The following is a 21,952-nucleotide window of genomic DNA, read 5'->3' as shown; positions in this document are numbered from 1 at the left end:
TGATAGCCACTAACGATGATTTCAGTCTGAAACACACAGTGGTATCATTGCTGCTCATCTCTTTTCTCCTTCATCATTGACTTGTCTGTCTTCATTCTAAAAGACACAAGAGGCAAAAATAATCACCATCACCTTATACTTGGTATGTTCTTGCTCTTCCCATTCAGTACCTGACAGTTGCCTCATGAGCCTAAGATGTCCAGTCTCGGCCCTCCTGGCATCCTATGGGTTTTTCGTATGCAGCAGAAGACATAATGAGCACAGTAACGGAGATTTCCAGATCTTCTGTTGTTAATTATTGAGATGTAATAACATGATTAGCACACTATAAAAAAATCACTGATATGATTACCATGGATTTAATATCACATGATATATCATTACGTCGTTATGTGTTGACAGATGTAATTGAAATACGCTTATTGGAGCTGAGGGTTGTATTTCATTCAATCACCTGAGGCACCTCAGGGGAGAAGCAGAGATGGCTAAAAATCAGCAGAGGAAGAAGAAATTGTAGTGTCAACAAAGATTTTTGCAACCTTGTTTGTGTCCTGGGCAACTGGTTCTTTGTTCTCTTTCATTTCCCCCATTTCTCTTAGCTCTGTTAAGAAATTATAAGTAGAGATAGTGCGCTCAGCTTGTGCATTTAGATGAGCTGCAACTAAACAGGTGAAATGTTGTCTCCCCCACCCTTGCAAAAATTGCCCTTAGAGCAATGCTAACTGCCACAGGTAATATTGGCAGAAATACTGGGCCAGATTAGATAATTTGGCAGGAAAAAAAACAGGACTATGATACCCCTGCATGCATGATAGGTGCATTTTCTGGCTGGGCTGAATTATCATGTATTTCAATGTTTGTTTAATGATTGCAGCTTCATGTTGAGTGTTAGAATTCTACGTGTTTTAGTTTTGCTGCTTTATTATGTGAGAGGATGGGGCAGATAAGGGGGAGACAATTATTTCCTCTGTTCACAAATTGGAGGGATGTTTTTTGGCATACTCATAATTCACAAAGAAGCTGGCAAAATGTCCTTCATGTTATTGTTCAACCCAAAGGCAATTTCAGAATGATTCAGAACATAAAAGTTAAAGGAGCACATTGATAAAAGAAAAGGGAATAAAAGTAAGCACATTTCAGCCTTTCACTTCTGAGAAGAGTGGTAGCTGTGGGTATTTAAAATAACTGAACCTCCATGTGTCCACTCCTTTAAATAAACTTAATCTTTGCCAAGTAGTAGTTGACGAAGGGAACATGTGAGACCACTTCAAATATAGAGATCAGAACGCAACATTGTGTAACTTGTTGAAGCTGCTGGAAATTGGGTACAGACCTTCATTCATTGGAATGCCAAACCCAAATTTAGCAAATTAACTGAATGAACTGGGCAAATTAGGCTTGTCTGTCATTTTGGGGAACATTCCATGGAAAAAAACCAACAGGTCAGATATTGCAACCTAATTGCAAAATATGGCATAGTGGAACAAAGAAGGAGGAGACATTCAAATTGTGGGATATTGATTGGCATTGGTAAGGAGGAGGTGGCAGATTGAGGCTATGATTCAAGCGAAGCATCTGGGAGCTTTGAAGAAGCTACTGTACCTGGCCTCCTACCTACTTGCCAGTCCCAACCCACACGCCCACATCACCATCACCATCCACATTGAGAATCAGGTTTTAATATGTGAGTCACCTTTTCCAGTTTGGGTCTCATCTGGCTCACTGGTCATTAGTTACAACTGAGACTGGGCTTTCGCATCTGATAAAAGGTATGAATCTATTCCTCGGGAAACAGCATTTTGGAGGATATTTATTTTTAATTTTCCTAAGCCATTGCTATGAAGGGGAGACTAACTTTGCTCTCTGACGGTGGAAATATTTACCTGCCAATTGATTACTCACTCTATTTTAGCTCTGCTAACTCAGAATTTTGTCTTGACATAATGTTTTCTATCTCTGAGTTGGTATTCAAACTCAGTTTCCATGCAATTTTTGTGTGGTGTGCACCTCATTTTGTATTCTATTTTCCCCCTAAATAAACCTTTTCGGCATTTACTCATTTTCCCCGTGCAGTTCAAGAACCCTTGCCAGCTAGTGAACTTTATTACCGCCTGTAGATTATTGCAGATTGCCCTTTTGTATATTTTGTTTGGCTCACAAGGCTTCCCAACAGTAGAATTTGGAGTACTTTAATGTAGATAAGGAGAGGACAATGGTGGTTGTTTTTTTGCTATTGGTGGCCACATGGCCTCACAGGTGATATTTCAAGAGCCACATGGTGGTATGAAGCCAGAAACTAGTAGTGATTACGGGCAGGGCCACCCCTTAACATTCACTTGCTGCCACCCTTTTGATCTCTGTCTCTCTCCTTGCTGCTTGTGTTCCTTTTCTGGCAGCTGCTCTTGCCAGAGATTCAAACTGATTGCTTAAAAAGGGCTTTTAAAGTTAGGCTAAGGGCTGCATGTGATTCCAGGGCTGCAGGTCCCCCACCCCCACCCACCTCTCTCTCTCTCTCTCTCTCTCTCTCTCTCTCTCTCTGTGTGTGTGTGTGTGTGTGTGCTCTCTTTGGATGCCCATTACAAACTTACGTTTTTCCAAGGAAACCTTTTCCTCTGGTGAGAATAGAACTTTCTGGAGTCAGGAAGACTTTCTTGTAAGGTTAAAATACAATTTTCTCCTGACCCTGTCTTCGTTGTTGGTCACCCCACCCCCAGACCTGAATATGCATTGTATGACTTTCTAAACAGCCTCATTTTCTCCCTCCCTCCCTCTGTCTCTGAAGCTTGTGAATGCATCTGCTCCTCATCCAAGGATTGTTGTGTTTTATTAATGCTGTTATTATTCCATTACTGTCATTGTGTTCTTTTATAGCGAATGGCCTAATTTAGTTGAAATGTGCAGATGTTGAGAGTTTAAGTGAAATCTTCATCACTGTGCAAGTGGAGAACACACAGCAATTGCTCTATAAACACTGCCGGCATTTGATTCAGATAAAGTATCCAGGCAGAAGCTAGATGGTAACACAAGGTGGGGCAATTGAGATTTTAAACCTGCAGGGCTCAGGTTTGAGTGCACATACATATTGTGTGCAATAAAGATGCAATTGTTACCCATTTGTAGTGTGGGATCCAGACTTCCCTCACTCTTTTCAGTATTAGAATTTCATTTTTGTACACATGAAAATAAGGCTCCCACTACTCTTAAACTAAAGCAAACCTTTCTATTGCAATTCCTGTATCAAATGTGATCATACAAGTGTTCCCAGCACCTATTGAATATTGCTTAAGATTTGATTGGTTTTTAAAATATTTTTTATTGAAGTTAGTCAAACAAAGAAATGGAATACAAATAATAGAAGTACAAATACAAAAAACCAGCACACTATATCTGGAATACGTAAGACAATTAGGAAAGCCAGATTTCATGTTGTACTGTTGGGAGGGAGTCCTGTACGTCTGTATTTGTCATATTCTCTCTCTCTCTCTCTCTCTCTCTCTCTCTCACACACACACACACACATTATATATATATATATATATATATATATATATATATATATATATGCAGGTTTTGGTGTCCTCGGGTGTCTTCCCGTGTAAAAGTTGGGGTGTCTAGGCGACGTTTCGACGAGGTCTCACTCGTCATCTTCAGACCTCGTCGAAACGTCGCCTAGACACCCCAACTTTTACACGGGAAGACACCCGAGGACACCAAAACCTGCATTCCTGTACCCGTGAAAATCTACGAAAGCATATATATATATATATATATTAGTAAAGGTAAAGGTAAAGGTACCCATGCCCGTACAGGCCAGTCTTGCCAGACTCTAGGGTTGTGCGCTCATCTCACTCTATAGGCCGGGAGCCAGCGCTGTCCGCAGACACTTCCGGGTCACGTGGCCAGCGTGACAAGCTGCATCTGGCGAGCCAGCGCAGCACACGGAATGCCGTTTACCTTCCCGCTGGTAAGCGGTCCCTATTTATCTACTTGCACCCGGGGGTGCTTTCGAACTGCTAGGTTGGCAGGCGCTGGGATCGAACGACGGGAGCGCACCCCGCCGCGGGGATTCGAACCGCTGACCATGTGATCGGCAAGTCCTAGGCACTGAGGTTTTACCCACAGCGCCACCCGCATCCCTGTATATATGATAAAATCCCACTAAACAGCATAGAAATTTTTGGGATCTTCCAAGCCTTTAGCGACACTTAATTCATGCATTCTTTTTTCAGCTGGTGCTAAAATCCACATATTTTTATACCACAGCAAGAGTTGCAAGTCCCTTAAGGTTTTCCATTTTGAGGCAGTTGACATTCTGGCAGCCACCAGTATCCATGTCAATAGGTCAGTTCTGCCATGCCATTTGGTGAACTTGGTTCTTCTTCCATACCGTGTGACTATTGCATGAGGGTGCTTGTCTTGCTGAAAAATAAAAGAGACAAAATACCAGCAAGGTTCCTCACTCCACTTTGCTCATCTCCCTACATTATTATTTCCCCCCTTTTTATTACTTACGAGGCTTGTTCTCCCCATTTCCTCTGCTGGAGTGCTGTTCTATCAGATTATGTATTTTTGCTGCCCCAGCAAGGCTGCTTCTTTTGCAGAGCTGTGATAGAGAGAGTTGAAAACCTGCTTTGGATTGTTTAATAATAATAATAATAATAATAATAATAATAATAATAATAATAATAAATTTTATTTATATCCCGCCCTCCCCAGCCAAAGCTGGGCTCAGGGCGGCTAACAACAATCAAAATAATCCAACGATTCTAAAAACATTTCATTATAAAAATTAATTAAAATCAAATTTATGGCAACCAATAAGCAAAATTCTGTGCAGATTGCCAGAGGAGGGGGGTCAGGCTGCGCCCTGACCAAAGGCCTGGTGGAACAGCTCTGTTTTGTAGGCCCTGCGGAAAGATGTCAAGTCCCGCAGGGCCCTGGTCTCTTGTGACAGAGCGTTCCACCAGATTGGAGCCGCGGCCGAAAAGGCCCTGGCTCTAGTTGAGGCCAGCCTAACCTCTCTGTGGCCTGGGATCTTCAAGATGTTTTTATTTGCAGACCGTAAGTCCCTCTGTGGGACATACCAGGAGAGGCGGTCCCGTAGGTACGAGGGTCCTAGGCCGTATAGGGCTTTAAAGGTTAAAACCAGCACCTTAAACCTGATCCTGTACTCCACCGGGAGCCAGTGCAGCTGGTATAGTACCGGGTGAATGTGATCTCGCAGCGAAGACCCCATAAGGAGTCTCGCCGCGGCATTCTGCACCCGCTGGAGTTTCTGGGTCAGTCTCAAGGGTAGCCCCACGTAGAGCGAGTTACAATAATCCAGTCTGGAGGTGACAGTCGCGTGGATCACAGTGGCTAGGTCAGGGCGAGAGAGATAAGGAGCCAACTGCTTAGCTTGGCGGAGATGAAAAAATGCTGCCTTTGTTATACCTGTAATCTGTGCCTCCATAGAGAGGGAGGTATCGAAGATTACACCCAAACTCTTAATGGACGGTGCTGGCACTAATTGCACCCCCGCAAGAGATGGGATCCAAGCTGCCCTATATAATGCGAAGGTGTTGGCAACTGACGTTTTAGATTAGGCAACTCTATAAAAGTGCTGTGTACACTAATGATATTATATAAATTATAGAAATAGAATGCGGTTCATTTGTCTAAAGATATTTAAGAAGGAAACCAAAGCCAAGCAGACTTACTCGATTGGACTGATGCATTTATCCTAGTAATATGACGTTGACTTTGGCCAGTACTAGGGGCTATACAAGACATGTATTCCGGTCTTAATATAAATTTCCAATGATTAGAGACACCCTTCATGAAGAAGCCACCACTGACAAGGACAGAAGCATCTCCTTTGCTAGCTCCTAGATATAAGTTGATGAACTCCTTTCCTCTCACTTTGGGAATGAGACATTAGAGATGAAATGGTGAGGATGGTTTTGGAATTTCCACATGATGATATATAGGGCACTGTGAGGAGTTGGGCTCTTTTTTATCCCAGCTTTATTCAGAAGCTTCATGGCTTGCAGCCTTACAATGGCAACACAAGAGTAACTAACAGCTCTTGCTTGCTGTCCTCTGAGGATTGACCGGGTGGCAGAATTTTTCTTGAGGTCTGTTTTATCACTTATGAGAAGTGAGTTAACCTCCCTTTGATCTCAGTTCACAACAAACCCTTTAACAAAGTTCTGCATGTGCGAGGAAATCAATACTCAAGGCATTGAATTTAACACCGAGCTTCTGCTCAAGCGGAACATGAATGCACACACACAGACACTGGCTCGCTCTAGTTACAGGGAGCAGATTGGCCGCAGGCCCATTTGCCCGCTTCCCTAGGCTGCAGGGAAGACGTCCATAGCTTGTTACCAGCTGTGCTGGATTCTGTTTGGAACTTGGCATGACAAGGCCATGCCATTGGTCTCCTCTCACTCCTGTTTCCTCTTAATGCCTTCCACTAATGCACCTTTGCTCTCTCTGTTCACACTTGTGAATTGGAGGCTCTCCAAGTGCTCTGAATCCTTACATATTGTTGCATCTTTAAGCTAGTTTCTCGGTCTTTCATGCTACATTGTCTCTGCAAGCACATAATGAGCATCTACCTACCACAACAGTGGCTCCTTATTTTTAGCACCTTTTGTCATTGTCCCATGCCACTCTCTAATTGTTTTCCTGGTCCTGCTTAGTGTTGTATGACACACCTTTGATTCTGTCTGTCAGTTTTATATTCTTATGCCTCATTGTTTGAATTTTGCTTTTTACTGGATGTTCTATACTCACATCAAATATTGAAGTCCCAAATTCTTGGAAATAGCTTCCTGCTGCTCAGATCTTGGAAATGTTTACCAGAGGCCAACACCAACTAAAATGAAAAAGGTAGAGGCTACTGGTCAAACTTCCTGCTTAGAGCTTCCTTGCCATGCCTTGAACCTTCTTGCTAGCTCTGTTGTGTTCCTTAGTCTTACTCTACCTTTCTTTGCCTGATTGATGCGCCAGTTCCCTGTCTGGTTATCCTAAACTCTCTCCTGGACTTGCTATGGTGAAAGGATCCATCCCCTCCTCTCTATCTCTCTCTCTCTCTCTCTCTCTCTCTCTCTCTCTCTCTCTCTCTCTGTGTGTGTGTGTGTGTGTGTGTTTAAATAGTCCATACCAGACTAGAAAAAATATGAAGTCTCTCAAGTTTATATTCTGCTTCCTTAATTAGCAGCACTTCAATTTCCTCTGTGCATTGTAGGCTTCTTGCTCCATGCTTGCAGCATGTTATCTCTTGACCTCACCTATGGTCAGGATCCCACTCCACCCAGATCTCAGAAATACCTCCTCTGAGGAAGACCCTGCGGAGAACCCCAATACAACTGAGGCTCTGGAGGAACCCAAAAAGGTCCCAAAGCAGCCGAAAGTGCCTCAGCTCATGGATGTTTTGTCGGACCACAGCCCAGTCTAGCCTTGATCCTGATTCTTCCCCTTTGTCACCCAGCCCTTAAAAATAAAGGTGGCATGAACCCAATAGGAATCCTAGAGTTGGTATATGTGTGTCTGGCTTCCTGATGGCTTCATCACCAGTGGACTCAGTTGGGTGCAAGATTATATGTGGGAGAAGGAAGAAGACTCAACTATGAATCATAACTCAGAAGGTGACCAGTTAAAGGAGGAGTTGGTAGTGAGAATGTAAGCCTCAATTTGATTCCGTCCCCCTCTTTCTTTTTTCCTTTCTCCTTCTGCGTTGGAACTCTTATTTGGGGACTTCCCTGGCTTTTTTCTGGCCCATGTAGGACCAGTCTGGATAGTTAGCCTTGGTGAAGATTTGACGTTTTCATCTCTTAAAGAGTTTTTGATTGAATTTCCACTGAAATGAGGCTGCATTTTAATGTTTTAATGTTGTATTTTAATCTTGTTTTTAAGCTGTATTTCAATCCATTGTTTTTATATTTGGTGTTAGCCTCCCTGAGCCCAGTCTTGGCTGGGGAGGGCAGGGTATTAATAATAATAATAATAATAATAATAATAATAATAATAATAATAAAAAATAATTATCAACTGCTCCCCACTGAGTGTTCAGCTTCCTTGCTCATCTTCTGCTTCAGCTCTGATTCAATCTCTAGCTTCCTCATGTAGTACTGCTCGTGGACACGTATCCAAATTTTGACTTGAATCAACAATTGCAGAAAAGCACCTAGCAAGGTAGCCCAGTGTAAATGTCACTGGCACAGGTTGCATGTGCTCTTCAGGCTACTTCAGTTTCTATCTGTTTCATGTGACATCAGTTCAGGTGCTTTGGAAACTAGATAGGAAATGACATGAGACACTGCTCTGATTATCCATATTGAACTTGGTTCTTTGCCCCTGTTTCCCCTCCCTCTATTTTCTGCTCTTTCCTTCTTTCATGAATATGTTGCTGCTAGCTCTGAAAGGCTCTTAATGAATATTCCAGAATTTCCAGCTAATTTTGACAGACCACATGATTTAGTCTCTGGCCTGCAGAGAAAAACATCCCAAGCTCTCAGAACCAATCTCTTGATATCTTGCAAGTCTACTTCAATGGGTCCTCCTGGTACCTAGATGTCTATTTCATTCTGTTTTGTTGGTGCAGACAGCAGGATGCAATGGACTCGTGACCCCAAAAGAGCACAAGCCTCATGCCCAAAGTGACCACATATTAATTGTCATATTTGTGCTAATGGCTTGTTGTAATCAGTGACACTTGTTTGTGACTAGTCTATAAAACACACACAGAAAAACCTATTACCCAGATTTTCATGATTCTACTGTAAACTGTTAATCATTGATTTTGCCCTCTCTCTGAATAATTTTGCATTGGCCTCAAATCTTAGCCAATGTGGTGTTTTTCTGTTGAAAGTAGTCCCACTAGTTCACTGGGGGAACTCCACTGCAGGGATCAGCAGTGTGGTACTCTCCCAATGATGTTAGATTCCAGCTCCTATCAGTTCCAGAATGGCTAATGGTCATGGGTTATGGGAGTGATAGTACAAAAACATCTGGAGGGTACCACAGTGGGGCCACTGAACCATTGTTGTGTAGTCGTTAGAGTGTTGAACTAGGATCTGGGAGATCAGGGTTTGAATCCCCACTCAGCCATGATGCTCATTGGGTGATTTTAGGCCATTTATTGCTTATCAGCCTAACCTACTTCATGGGGTTGTTGTGGGGTTTACATGAGGAGGAGGAGAACCATGTGTGCCACCTTGAGCTCCTTGGAGAAAAAGGTGAGATACAAAAGCAATCAATAAATCATAAATAAAACTCACCATATGTTTCTTCCCTTCCTAGTTGTTAACCTGTGGCTGATACAGGAAAAGTAATTTGTTTCTAATCCACGATTACCTGACATCCTTTTCTTGGGTGGAAAAATGTGACAAAAGCTTTTTGAAAGCGCCACATTATTATCTGGATCACCTATTTGTTGCCATCCTCAATGCACTGTAATAGATTGGTGAGGCATGACTTCCTGGCATAGCAGTTGTGCTGCCTCTCAGCATGTTTTGTCTCTGTTACTAATAATCACAGTCTTTGTGATCATTTCTACCATTTTTTGTTAGATGCTCAATCCTGTTGCACTGCCTTCTCATTTTTCTGGGTTGCCTAAAGAGCCATTTGAGGATTTATTTGTTCGTTTTAGATTTGGGATTTCAGTTCCTGACTCTTTAGCATGGGAGCTACATCTAATTAATAGTCTAATGGATATTTGTGGGTTGGGTGAGGCTGATCAGTATGAAAAATGCCCTGAAGGTAATAGTGTGCAATGGGAGTAATGCAGCTGATGTCCCTTGGTGTGTTCAAACAGAGACTTAGGTAGCCTCAGATGTTATCTTTTTCTACCAGAGCATATGCTATATAATGTATAAATGGCAGTCTTACATTTCTGACTTCCCAATATGTAAATCACATGCTTATAGACCAGGGATGGGGAACTTATGGCCCTCCAGATGTAGTTTGATTCAAACTCCTGTCATCTCTATCTAGCAAAGCCAATTCAGGAATGGTAAGAGTTGTAGTATAGTAACCTATGGGGGAGGCACAAATTTCCTATTCCTATTGTGGATCAGAAAGAAATATTTTCTTGACCTGATTGTTGATGCATTTACTTATTTTCTTAAATTTATATCCCACCTTTCTTCCATCATGGAACCCAAAAAAGGATACATGTGGTTCCCAGGTGATCTTCTGTCCAGGTGCAAGACACAAACTGACTTAGCTTCATCAAGGTGGTGGCCCCATGTGCCTTCAAGTACGGTAATACCCTTGGGAACATCCCTTACTTGTGTGGAGAGAGAGAGAGCAATGTATACAGTGCGACTTAGTGTTCTGTAACTGTGGTATCTTAGGCATACCAGTTAGAAAAGATGGTCCCAGGAATACCTTCAACCTTAGAATCTGAAACTGGGCTGGCCAACTTCTGGGGGCTGAACCCTCCACAACAAAGATGTTTGGAGAACCAGCCTTTCCCACTTCTATAACAGAATTGCTAGATTTAGTGTACAGTGGAGAGATGATCCAAGAGCAAAGGAACTTTGATTCCTATTCTAGCTTCCATATAGGCAGAGGTCCCTCTATTCCTCCCTTTCCTGTGAGCCTTGCTATTAATAGGGCTCTTGGAGTAGTGATCACATATGATGGAAGAAGCAACAAAGCCGCTTTCCCCTTTGGATTTCCCTCTTTTGCACTCCAGGCCTAGTAGAGCAGTCAAGAACCAGTATGGCAATGGGTTGGAAGAGCCTGACAACATCATGTCTATGGCTATCAATTGGCTGTGTCCCTGCCTTAGGCGATGGGCTCTTGTCTGGATTCACTATGATGCATTTGTGCTGGGTCTCATTGGTCTTCCATAGCTTTAGTTTAATTTTAATATCCTTGACAACGAGAGAACTGTTATTCTATGAATTCTAACATTTAACTAGCAGTCATGGACAAATGATCACCAAATTGCTTGAGGCACTAGTGATTTCCCGGTTAATTGTTTTTACGATGGTGGAAGTTTACCTGTTGAATTTGCAGGAAGTTATTCTCTACCTTGGGCTCTTGTATCCAGTACTTAAGGCTGATATTCTGCCTAGCCACCCACAATCTGAATATCCTTTATTCTTCCCATAACCCCAAAGATACAGTGCTATCCTTCTCTAAGCTTCTTCCTGAACTACATGGAATGCTTTTTCATGAATAAACAATTCTGGGATGTTTTTGGTAAATCTACTTAGGTGTGCCCTGATGACACATGCAAATGTGCAGTAGTACTATTAGCAGACAGTATGCACTGGTCTTTACAAACCAGATTCTTGTAAAGAAACACCACATTGTATGTTAGCATCTGAGCAAGACACCTGTGAGATCGCCCCAGACTCCCTCCTCCTTGGAGTAAATAATGGGGCTTTTTATTTAGCTATTAATTCCTGGTGGCACATATCTCACTGGCTGTCTGTTTAACTACCTTTATCTCTCCCTTCTCCTCGCTGTGTATGTGATATAGTTATAGATAAACAGATAGCCCCGTAGTAAATAACAGTTTTTTAAGAGACCTGAGGTATTGGTAACACAGTGACGCAGCTTTTGATTTGTCTTTCCACCGTGTGTATGTGTGCGTTCCCCCTTCTTCTTAAGGAAATGCTTTTAAATAAGGGATACTTCATCTATTAAAAAAATACACTTGTAGCAGCTGCTAAGCCCATCCATAAGCCTGCTTTGCGTTGTATTTGTGATGGGACTGACAGCGCATGGAGCAGCCTGATTATACCCAATTCCATTTTAGCAAGCCTGGCAATGTAATTTCACAGGGCGATCCGTGTTTGAATGTAATAGCAGCCTGTGCTAAGGTGTCAGAATATTAAAGGCGCTAATGGAAAAGCTCCCTGATACACAGGGGGGAGAGCATTACAGGAGACGTCGCAGATGGCTGGGCACTAAACTAATGGGGCAGGATCCAAGGAGGGTGGCGGTGGCAGGGGGGGGAAATGAGAGATGGGAGTGCTTACGGGAATGTGGGCACCTGCTTCCCTCTTGCATGGAAATTAGAAAGTGTGTGTGTGTACGTATTTGCCTCTGCGTGTGTGGTATAAAATAGAACTTGGCTTGAGAGCTCAGTGTTTTAAATGGTGACCCCCGTCTTAACACAGATTAAGTGAAAATGTGTGTGCATGCTGAGGGAAGGGAAGTATCAGGTTTAAATTGTGAAGGGGACAAAGAATCTTCTGGCACCTTTAAGGAGTAACAGATTTTGGGGACCAGACTTCCCTTCATGTATGTAATGAAAGAGATCAATCTCCGGCTGACCAGTTTCCTTCTTGAGAAACAAAACCAGAGGCAGGCCTGGAAAACGTAAGGGAATTACAGTGCTGCTGCTCCACAGTGAGAAAATTGTACCTGCCTCACTCCTCTGCTGCTCCTAAGAGCTAAGCCATGGTTTGGCTTAGCATTGCGCCTGAACCCCAGGTTGTGGTATGTCTCATTCCAAATGAACTGCGTACCGTAAGCCAGGAACAAACCTTGGCTACAGCTCATTGTTTGTTTGGAGCAAGGCATACCATGAACCCAGTCTTGGACATAGCGTTAACCCAAAGTAGTGTGGTGACATTTAAGCCATAGTTTGACTAAATACATGCAAAAGTGGCTTAAGAGGCTTGTGACACCTTTAAGACTAATGGATTGTGGTGTAAGCTTTCATGAACTTGAGTTTATTCTATTTTACAGACTATGACTGCAGCTACAGTGGAATGAAAGCATTTGGCATGGAAGTATTCTTGTTTAGTGACTGTTGACAGCATGGGCTTGGTTTCTCAGGTCTCTGTCCTTTGTTTCTTTCATGCAGCACCCACTAGTATCAAATAATCTTTCTTAGTCTATATTATGAGGTGTGTGTGTGTATGTGTGCTCGCGCATGTGCCATTGTGCCCCCTCACCTTAATTATAATTTGTGCTCAATGTTAGGAATCATGTTTAGTTTATAACCCTGGACATACTACAGATTCCAGGTTCCTGGGTTTTTCTACTAACTATAAAACTTTATAACACAAACATATTGAATATTAAATATGTGTGCATATGTAAATGAGGTACAACTTGCTGTACTTAGGGCTAGCCAGGGTATTTTATTTTTCCTCACAATTATAACCTGCCTATTTTTCATCAAGAAACTCAAGGAAACTAACATGGTTTCCAAATGGTCAGCTATGTAGACAAGGTTTGCTTAGCTTCACCACGTTGGTGGCCTTATGTGCCTTTTGACCATCCCTTGGGTGCACAACAGTAGCTGAGGCATGGATGCTGAAGTACCAAAATCAAAGGCTAGCACGTAATATTGCAGTCTTAACAACACAAGCATTGGATTCTTCTTTTGAACCAAGGTGAATTGCAGCCAGAATGAGATGCTGTTTTAGGTGATACGTCTACTGATATTCATATGCCTTGCTAAATCATAGTGAAAACTTTGGTGTTGAATTGTTGACCCTGCACTACTGGTGGTATTTCAGTGGCATTCGGTCCTGTGCCAGAGTACATGCTCAGTTTAAAACAATTCTACACTTTACACAGAATGAGGTAGTAGAGTCTGGAATTCCACCAGGCTACAGATAGGGGAACACTTTTTAATGCTTTCCCATGTAAAAACCTCCCTGCCTGTAGTAACCTAGCGCATCAGGATTTGGGCTATACTGAACCTTTCTCCCTAAAGTTCCAGTTTTTTGGCTGATGTACACTCTGAAAGTGCACACTTGTCATCTATTCAGTGCCGGGTTAAAGAAGATGATGATGTGAAGAGAGAATTTGACATGTATGTCTCCAAACATATACCCACAGAAGCACATTGGCCAGAAGGTATCCTACCCAGGCTGAGAAAGCTGACACCAATTTTTCTTTTTCAGATTACAGTTTTTTTCCATAATTTGAAATTCTTTGGCAACTAGAGATCTTGTCCAGGGGAGGGGGAAGGTATAAAAGAAAATAGAAGAAAATGCATGTAGCCACATGGATTAATAGGGAGGGACAGGAAAGTGTGCCCAGATTCTGTTGTGCTTTAAGAACTCTTAACAAAAAGTGGTGATGTGTTATAACATGTTTCTCTGCAGTTATAAATGATTTTAAATTTGTGTTTACAATGATTATGATGATGAAGAAGAAAGCAGGTGTTGTTCTGATGTAGACAAAAGCACAATACAGTGGTACCTCGGGTTAAGAACTTAATTCGTTCTGGAGGTCTATTCTTACCCTGAAACTGTTCTTAACCTGAGGTACCACTTTAGCTAATGGAGCCTATCGCTGCTGCTGCGCCGCCGCCACACAATTTCTGTTCTCATCCTGAAGCAAAGTTCTTAACCCAAGGTACTATTTCTGGGTTAGTGGAGTCTGTAACTTGAAGCGTCTGTAACCCCGAGGTACCACTGTATTTTGTTGTAGAAAGCTAGATTCTGCAAATAACAATTAAATTGCAATGTAACCAGTGTTCTAGATCGCTAACCAGACTCACATATTTTATAGTGCCCTGAACCAGTTCTTAGACTCAGTGCATTAGTCCAGATTGTCGGCTAACTCTTAATAAGGAATGATTCAAATTCAATGAACTGTTGAGAACCCATAGATCTAGAGAGAATTCTCTTTGGAGTGTGTTTTGATCCGATGTATCGTCATGGTAGTGCCTAAATTACTTGACAGGGTGTCCCTTTTAAAGCAGCCCATCTTGTGAATAGAATTCGTAACTCAGGCTAATGCACTTTTAGAATATTCCATGGAGCCTATTTATGCCCTCAGGCCGACAGGGTTCTTAATATTTTAATGTAGCACTTTAATTGTAGGCTGTTAAAAGTATATGCTGTTCTGAGATATTGCAATTGTTTACTTTAATAGCACATATGGTAATTGAATTAATGACATATACATTAAAATTGGCATTTTCCGGGTAGGCACTTTTTACTTTTATTTTTAAAACAGATAAAAGACAATGCTGAACATTATTTTGGTTAAATCCCAAACAGCATATTGTTGTTGGTCTTTTTCAAAAATGGGTAAGTCTTAGCCCTGGAGTCAATCCCCTACCTCCCCCTATGAAGAAAAGTTTTAAAACATACCTCCAGAACTCAGGAGAGAGATAAAGACTTTTTAAGCATTTTAGAATCTTAATTAATCCATTAGCCTCTTTATGCATGGTTAGTGGGTTGAAGGAATGACTCGTAATTTTTAAGTACTTGATACTAGGAATGCTACAGGGGGATATTGAGGGGTGACCAAGTCAACCTGTGGTGAGTTGTCGTTTTCTATATAGTACCCTTTCCCAGCCTTTCATATGAAATAGATGCTGCTGATGATTCCATTTCTTTCTGGTGTGGCTGTATTCAGTGGCGGAGGAACCCTCTCTGGCACCTGGGGCGGGATGCCGAGGGGCACGCGCGGCATCCCATACTGACTGTGCGTGCCCTTGGCCACTCTACAGCTGGGGGGAACTAGGGGCCATCTTGTCCCCCCCCCCGAGTGGCACCCTGTGCGGACCGCCCCCTCCGCCCTCCCCACTTCATACGCCCCTGGCTGTGTTAGTCTAACAGGTTGGGTCAATATGTTTTAGAGAATTTTTTTTACCCCAATACTCTGAAACAGGTATGCCCAGTGACAGAGGATGCTGGATCCACCAATGCAGCAAGACATGTAAATTCAGGGTGCATGGGGTGGTTCTTCATCCCTTTCTACACCTTTTGTCCCACCTCACCCCAGTGTCCCTCTTTTTTAAGCAGGGTTATGCTGTGGAGGTAACACTCTGAGATCTCTGCCTTCCAGCTGTAAAACTGCAGGTTATATGATTGGAAGAGGAACAGTGACAGTCCCAAATACAACTGCAGAGCACAGGTTACATAGACTTGTGCTGTGGAAGCTGGCCGTGGGAAGTTCTTTGTCTTTCTCTTGGCTCTTTGAGCCTAGAAGGTAGAAGGAAAGAGGCATGTTTGTATCTATTAATTTATTTTAAAGCATTAATATGCTGCTTAATATTTTAAAAAATCTCTAAATTCTGAATGGTGCATTGCCATCGTGCAGCCCCATGCTCTTTAGTGGCTATATATGTGGTTCCATTCATGCATCTTTGGGAAGTCACCTGTTCATGTTGAGGCCTTCCCCCCCCCCATCAGAGCAACCAAGTGATTCCACCCCTCCCCCAATAATCACCATCAGTTTATTTATATACCATGTTTTTGCAGATGCTTCTGCTGAAAGTGGTTCACTGAAAATAGACAGTCTAAATACAGTAGTACAATAACCATAATACATATTTAAAGATATAGCACTACATCCTAACACTAACAATTCAACAATTAACAATTAATTTAAAAGATATCAAAAGAAAATTAAGAGAACATAGTATTTACCAATAAGAATGGGTAATTTGAGCATGGCATGGCAGGTGGAAACAGTCATCCTCTGATGGGAGACACAGTCTCTCTCTTTTATCAGAGTTCTTCTGGCAACAGAATTAATTCAATTACCATATTTTTCTGTGTATAAGACTAGGTTTCCCACCTAAAAATAATGTCAAAAACCTGGGGGCGTCTTATACACGGGTACATCTCCCCCCCTCCCATTTTCTTAAATCGGAGTCCCCAAAATAGTGGGCGTCTTATACATAGTGGCGTCTTATAGACAGGAAAATACAGCAATTACCACAGTACAGGTGGGAGGGTGGATTAACCCCTTCTCCCCCATGCTGCTTTCTGGATATAAATTCTCCCAATTGATATACTGTATGTGTCTTGTGGGGGAATTGGTACAGGCTCCTATGTGTTTCCATTTGGGCAAATGGCAGCTTCAGGGGGATTTAGAATGGTGTGAGGGAAGTTTAACATTCCCTCAAGGGCTGTGGCCCCAATCCCCTCCCCATGGATGCTTTTTAGGCTTACAAAACAAAGCATGGGAGGGTACAGTTATGGAACTCCCACCATCTTGTCTAGTTTTGCCATAGAAAAAAAGGCTCTGATATCTATTGACAGCTGGTATCTTTCCCCACCTGAGGAAGCCATCGTTTTGTCTCTTTACAGTAGCTGCTTTAGGGATTCTAGCTGGCCTGTGTTCTTGTTTCTGCCCACCACCTCCTCTGTTCCCCAGAACCTTCCACTTCTGTTAGGTCATGCTCTGAATCTGGCAGGTCTAATTCTGCTCAAATCCTGTCCCTTGAATCAGCAGGCATTTCCACCCAAAGGTATTCCTTCTGTTCTGTGTCTGTACCACGCTGTGTGCTTTGCATGCGTGCCCCACGCCTGCTTAGCATGAAGTGCACATTGGAAGGAAAGTAATTAAACATTAACTGTTTTAATAGTGTTTTGCTGTGGGTTTCTGTGTGTGTTTGGGGAGTTTCTGGGATGTTTCCAGGTACTTTTTTACCTAGGCGTTTGAAAATAGCAGAGTGCCACTTATTAGCAGCTGAGCGGAGGGATGTGGTGCACACTCATGTGTTCAGGAAGGCAAGGGGTGGATGGAGCTGGTGTCAGGGCAGCAATTGCTTATCATGCCTTATCTTGGAATATGAAACTGTATTGCATGACATCCAGAGGCAGGCTGAATAGATATGCCAATTCATCTCCAGCCTGGGCTTTGACAAGCTAGACTGCCCTTGTTGAAAGGCATCCGTCAAACGAGAGCTGCTGGCTGCTTTTTCCCTTTCTTAGACTTTCTCTCGCTCTCCTGCTCCAGCTCTTTTCCCCACCCCCCTTTTCCCCTCCCTTCCCAGCTTCCTCTTAAGCTTTTTCCACACAAAATTGAAAAGCTTTTGGAAATCAGAATAATACAGCTCCCCACAACTAATACCATTTTAAGTACCCCTCCCTCCCCCAAATAGAATTGATAAGGAGCCTAGTGTATGAAGGCATGTTTAGATAACATTGAGAATATTATAGTGAGTGAAGGGAAGAAGGGTCCCCCCCTTTTTTCCCTCCCCCTCCTACGCCGTGTCTCTAAGCCGGGGAAGGCGACAGCACCCTGGCTAATACGAGTGTTTAATATTTGATGTGTTGGGATAAAGCAGGATCACCTTCGAATTGAATTGAGTGTCAGAATGAGAATCTATTACTGAAATTTTTGTGTGATTTGACAGCAAAGCAGACGATGTTATTCTTCACTAGTTACTGCAATCTTCTCTCCTACATCACTTAAATATTTTTTTCTTTGCTTGAGTAAACACACATTATCCTTTTTTTTTTATCCCTCTCTTCCTTTTTTCTGATCCTTTTTTAAAAATCAAACCTGCCTTCCTGGGTCTGATGGAGTTTATTGTTATTTCTTTATTTGTCCTATTAAATGGAATTTCTGATAGTTTAATCCTGCTTTTGTAAGTGATTTAAAAATACTCGAATAGTTGCGAATGTAGCAGCACCTCTGTTTAAAGTGCTTAAAAAGGAACATACTTGGTGTATGTAGAGCTGGGCATAGAAGGCTGTGCATGCCTTTTTGACTGAGATGGGTAGGCTGTGTGAGAAATCCTGTTTATGTACAAAGTTTGCTAGCTTCCTAGAGAGTGGGCAGAGAGGGCATTGTAGAATTTTCTTTTCAGCTGGCTTTGTTGCAAGGCTTATATTATACAGCCTCACAGTTACCTGAACATGGGAATCTTGATGATTGGAATTGTTACTTGGACGTACTTAGTGCCTTCTTAGCTACATTATTTATTGGAGAATGGATTGATGAGCCCCATACACCAAACCTCTGAGCTGCTGGTTCTTTTTAAGACACTTCTTTGTTTGCAAACAGATTTTTCAGTTTGTGCAGTAGCGAATGTTTTTCACAAGAGCAGAACCTTAAGGGTCCTAACCTGGGATCAGTCTCTTTGAAAGATGTGAGAAATTTAGAATAAGGGGCATTAAATGAAGTAATTACAGTTTTACTGAAAATGTACACATATCTTTGAAGTATTATGTATTATGTTATTGTATCATTTCCTAAGACCTTACGTTGAAAGGCAGGTAAGAAATTGTATAAATAAATATACATACACGTGTCAAATAAAAGACCTGTGCCATTGTGTTGATGATACTACTTAAATGGTTGTTTTTGAGGCATTAAGCAAAGTTGTGAGGAAAATCTACAGACCTTTCCACAATCATTTGCATGATCTAAATGCTCATGTCATATCCTTTGTCTTTGTAATGAAGCTCCCACTTCATAACACTAAGTCATATGGTTGTAGGTTTGAACAGGTCCATGATGGCCAGCCTGGTCCATCCTCATCCACTGAGGTGTGACCTAATATATCCCTAACACAGTGCTAGCCATACATTTTCAGACTTAAGACCACAGCAAAATGAACTTCTTCCATGTTTTTCCCCATTGTACTATGTTCAGCTGTTCTTCTCAATTATCACACTTGCATACGGTTTCTAGTTCAGAGCAAGTTCAGAGACTATGTTTAAAGTCCCCTGTATGTGTCTGCAGTTCCCAAGAAAAAATTACTACCTAAACAGTAGCCGATGGCATGATAGGGGCATGGTGCTTACCTAACCTCCCAACAGCTGAGTTGCTGCAGTTTATTGGGAGGATAGAGTGGAGGTTGTTGTGATACAAATGCACCAAGGAGCCAACACAGCACTCCTGCTGGTGTTTGCACCACGTGGCTTAGTCATTCTGGCCACATGACCTGGAAGCTGTCTGCGGACAAACGCCGGCTCCCTCGGCCTATAGAGCGAGATGAGCTCCGCAATCCCAGAGTCGTCCGCGACTGGACCTAACCTTCTAACTACCTTGCCTCTCCTCTCTCCTTCCTAGTAAGCAGCAGCAACCCAGCTGTTGGGTGGTGAGGTGAGTGCCATTGTCCCACCATGCAGTCTGCTACTGCACCTGAAGTGTCCTTGGAACCAGTTTGCTTCCCTTTGCAGGTCCTGTTGTTTGCCATGTGGCCTCTTCTCGACTGGAAGTTCTAAGCTTCTTTAGAAGAAGACTGCATAGATACATTTTGTTTATGACTGATTTGAAGGAATTTTCTTCCAAAACATATTGGCTAGCAATTTCCCAAGAAAGTGGAAGTTGCCTTTCTCTGTTTCAATTATGGGCTATTAATTTCCTGCAGCTGTTTGCTTTACATGCACTTTTAATTAGCCAACTGTGATTGTGTCATGCTGTGCTCTAAGTATCGTGCGTGATGATGGTGGGAGAGTGCTTGCCCTACTTAGCAGTAGGACAGAGGACATGCTGTTTTTGGGTACCTTTCATTGAACTGAGTGTTGAAAAAATTCAACAATGCACTTCATTATAGAAGGCAAAGGGAGAGAAAATGTGGATTGACCCCCTGTCCAGATTAGAAATGTGATGGAGATGATAGGGAGCTGTACTACTAGGATATAGTGGAGAGGGCTAGACAACTAAATGGTGATGAGAATTTGATGTTGTTTGCATCTTGAGCTCTTTTATTTTGGATAAATCAGTCTGGCTCCTGGTTTTTTTTCTTGCTGTCACATGGATTAGAATTACCGCATCATATGCTAAGCTGTTTCTGGAAGAGTGGTGAAAAGGCTATGATTTCCATGAGTCAAGACACCTAGTCTGTCTTGCACCCATTTTTTACCAGTTTACCACAGATAGTTAGATTTGAGCTCTCACTCCCAGATAACAGCACTGCTGGATTGGGTCCAAATTGTTCAAATATTCTAAATAGCTTGAACAGTAGACTATATCCTTAACAGGTCACTTGTAAAGAAAATTGCAAGCATACCTGAAATGTGCAGATATGTCTTTTGTAAATAGTCTTGTCAACATCATACAAGATTTGGGGAGAATGCACATAACATGCACTCACAGTTGTGGGTGTGAATAAAGGTTTTCCATTGAAAATGAAATGCCTGTTCCTTAGGCAAGTCAAAAGGCACACTGGACATAAGATTCAGTTTGAAATGTATTTGCAGCTGGGCTGTCTTATGAAGGGCTGGGTGCCAAACCCAGATACTCATTTTGTAGAGTGCCGAATCCTTCCTGTGCCTCGATTTTCCTCTGTGTCTGCCCCTATGATGGGGCTTTCACTAATAGCAAGGCTTGGTTTGCATTTGGTGGGGTTATGCTGCCTCCCAGAGCTGTTGAGAAAATATTGGACAATGCCTACCATTTGTGCAGAGGAACTTTCCTGATGGCATGTGCACAAACATATTAACTAACATCTCCATTTCTGGACAGGAGGCACACTTTGGAAGAAGGAATGAAAGAACAGTGGCATGCAAATGTACAATAGTCACAAGTGTCCTTTGGAGAGAGTATTGTACCCAGGAAAATATCCCCTTAGCTAACCTGGAGGCTCTGCTACATCCTAATAGGATTGTACAATGGATAAATGAGTTTATAAAATAAAGAAGTCCTGTTAAAATCTAATATTAATGGAGGTGTTTACATGACAATAAAAATAGAATCAAGAGAGACCTGTGTTGTGCTTGCACTTCTCCACTCCTATCTGCAAGTGGAGGGCAGACCAGACTATTTTCCCTTTTATGTTTTTAAGCCTTTCCTGATACCACTGTGGGCTGGTAGCATTAATTTAAATAGGGCTCCAAGAAATACATAGAAATCTAGTATATTTTGAAATTTGCAGTAAAATCGTGAGATCTATTTCTCTAAAGCTGAAATTCCTTTCATTATTAATGGCTGTGGGTGAAACTAAGCAAACTACAGGTACTGGGGTGTGCCTGTTCCTTTCTGTGCCTCCCTGCCCCAGTCCTTTTCTGAAGCCTGGATGATGAATAGTTAGTTGGGTTATTTGACTCTGTCTCTCCTCCACTCACAGTACATGGGATTTCCTGTTACAGGATGTGTACCCGGAGAGAGTGCTTTCTTTTTACATCTCCCCCTTTCATCTGTCTTGCCCCTTAGATGGTCTGGGAAGCCCCAGTGGCAGCCGCCGTGAAGCCCTTTCCATCCTGCTTTAATAGAGGCTTTAACAGTCAGAAGAAGAACTTTCCTGTTTAAAGATTAAACGTTGTGTTTAAATATTAAACAGCCATGC

The 21,952-nt window shown here is 42.3% G+C and overlaps 1 protein-coding gene and 1 long non-coding RNA gene across 3 annotated transcripts in view; both read left to right on the top strand.

Annotated features, from left to right (window-relative positions):
• Positions 1-21,952, top strand: part of ERI3 (ERI1 exoribonuclease family member 3) — a 201,504-nt gene that overhangs the window by 103,713 nt on the left and 75,839 nt on the right. The gene's annotated exons all lie outside the window — the stretch shown is intronic.
• Positions 1-21,952, top strand: part of LOC309343754 — a 34,229-nt gene that overhangs the window by 1,938 nt on the left and 10,339 nt on the right. The gene's annotated exons all lie outside the window — the stretch shown is intronic.

This window comes from Podarcis erhardii (assembly GCF_964252035.2).
Source record: "Podarcis erhardii genome assembly, chromosome: 6".
In the NCBI taxonomy this organism is placed as follows: domain Eukaryota; kingdom Metazoa; phylum Chordata; class Lepidosauria; order Squamata; family Lacertidae; genus Podarcis; species Podarcis erhardii.
This window is presented reverse-complemented; position numbering and strand designations above follow the sequence as displayed.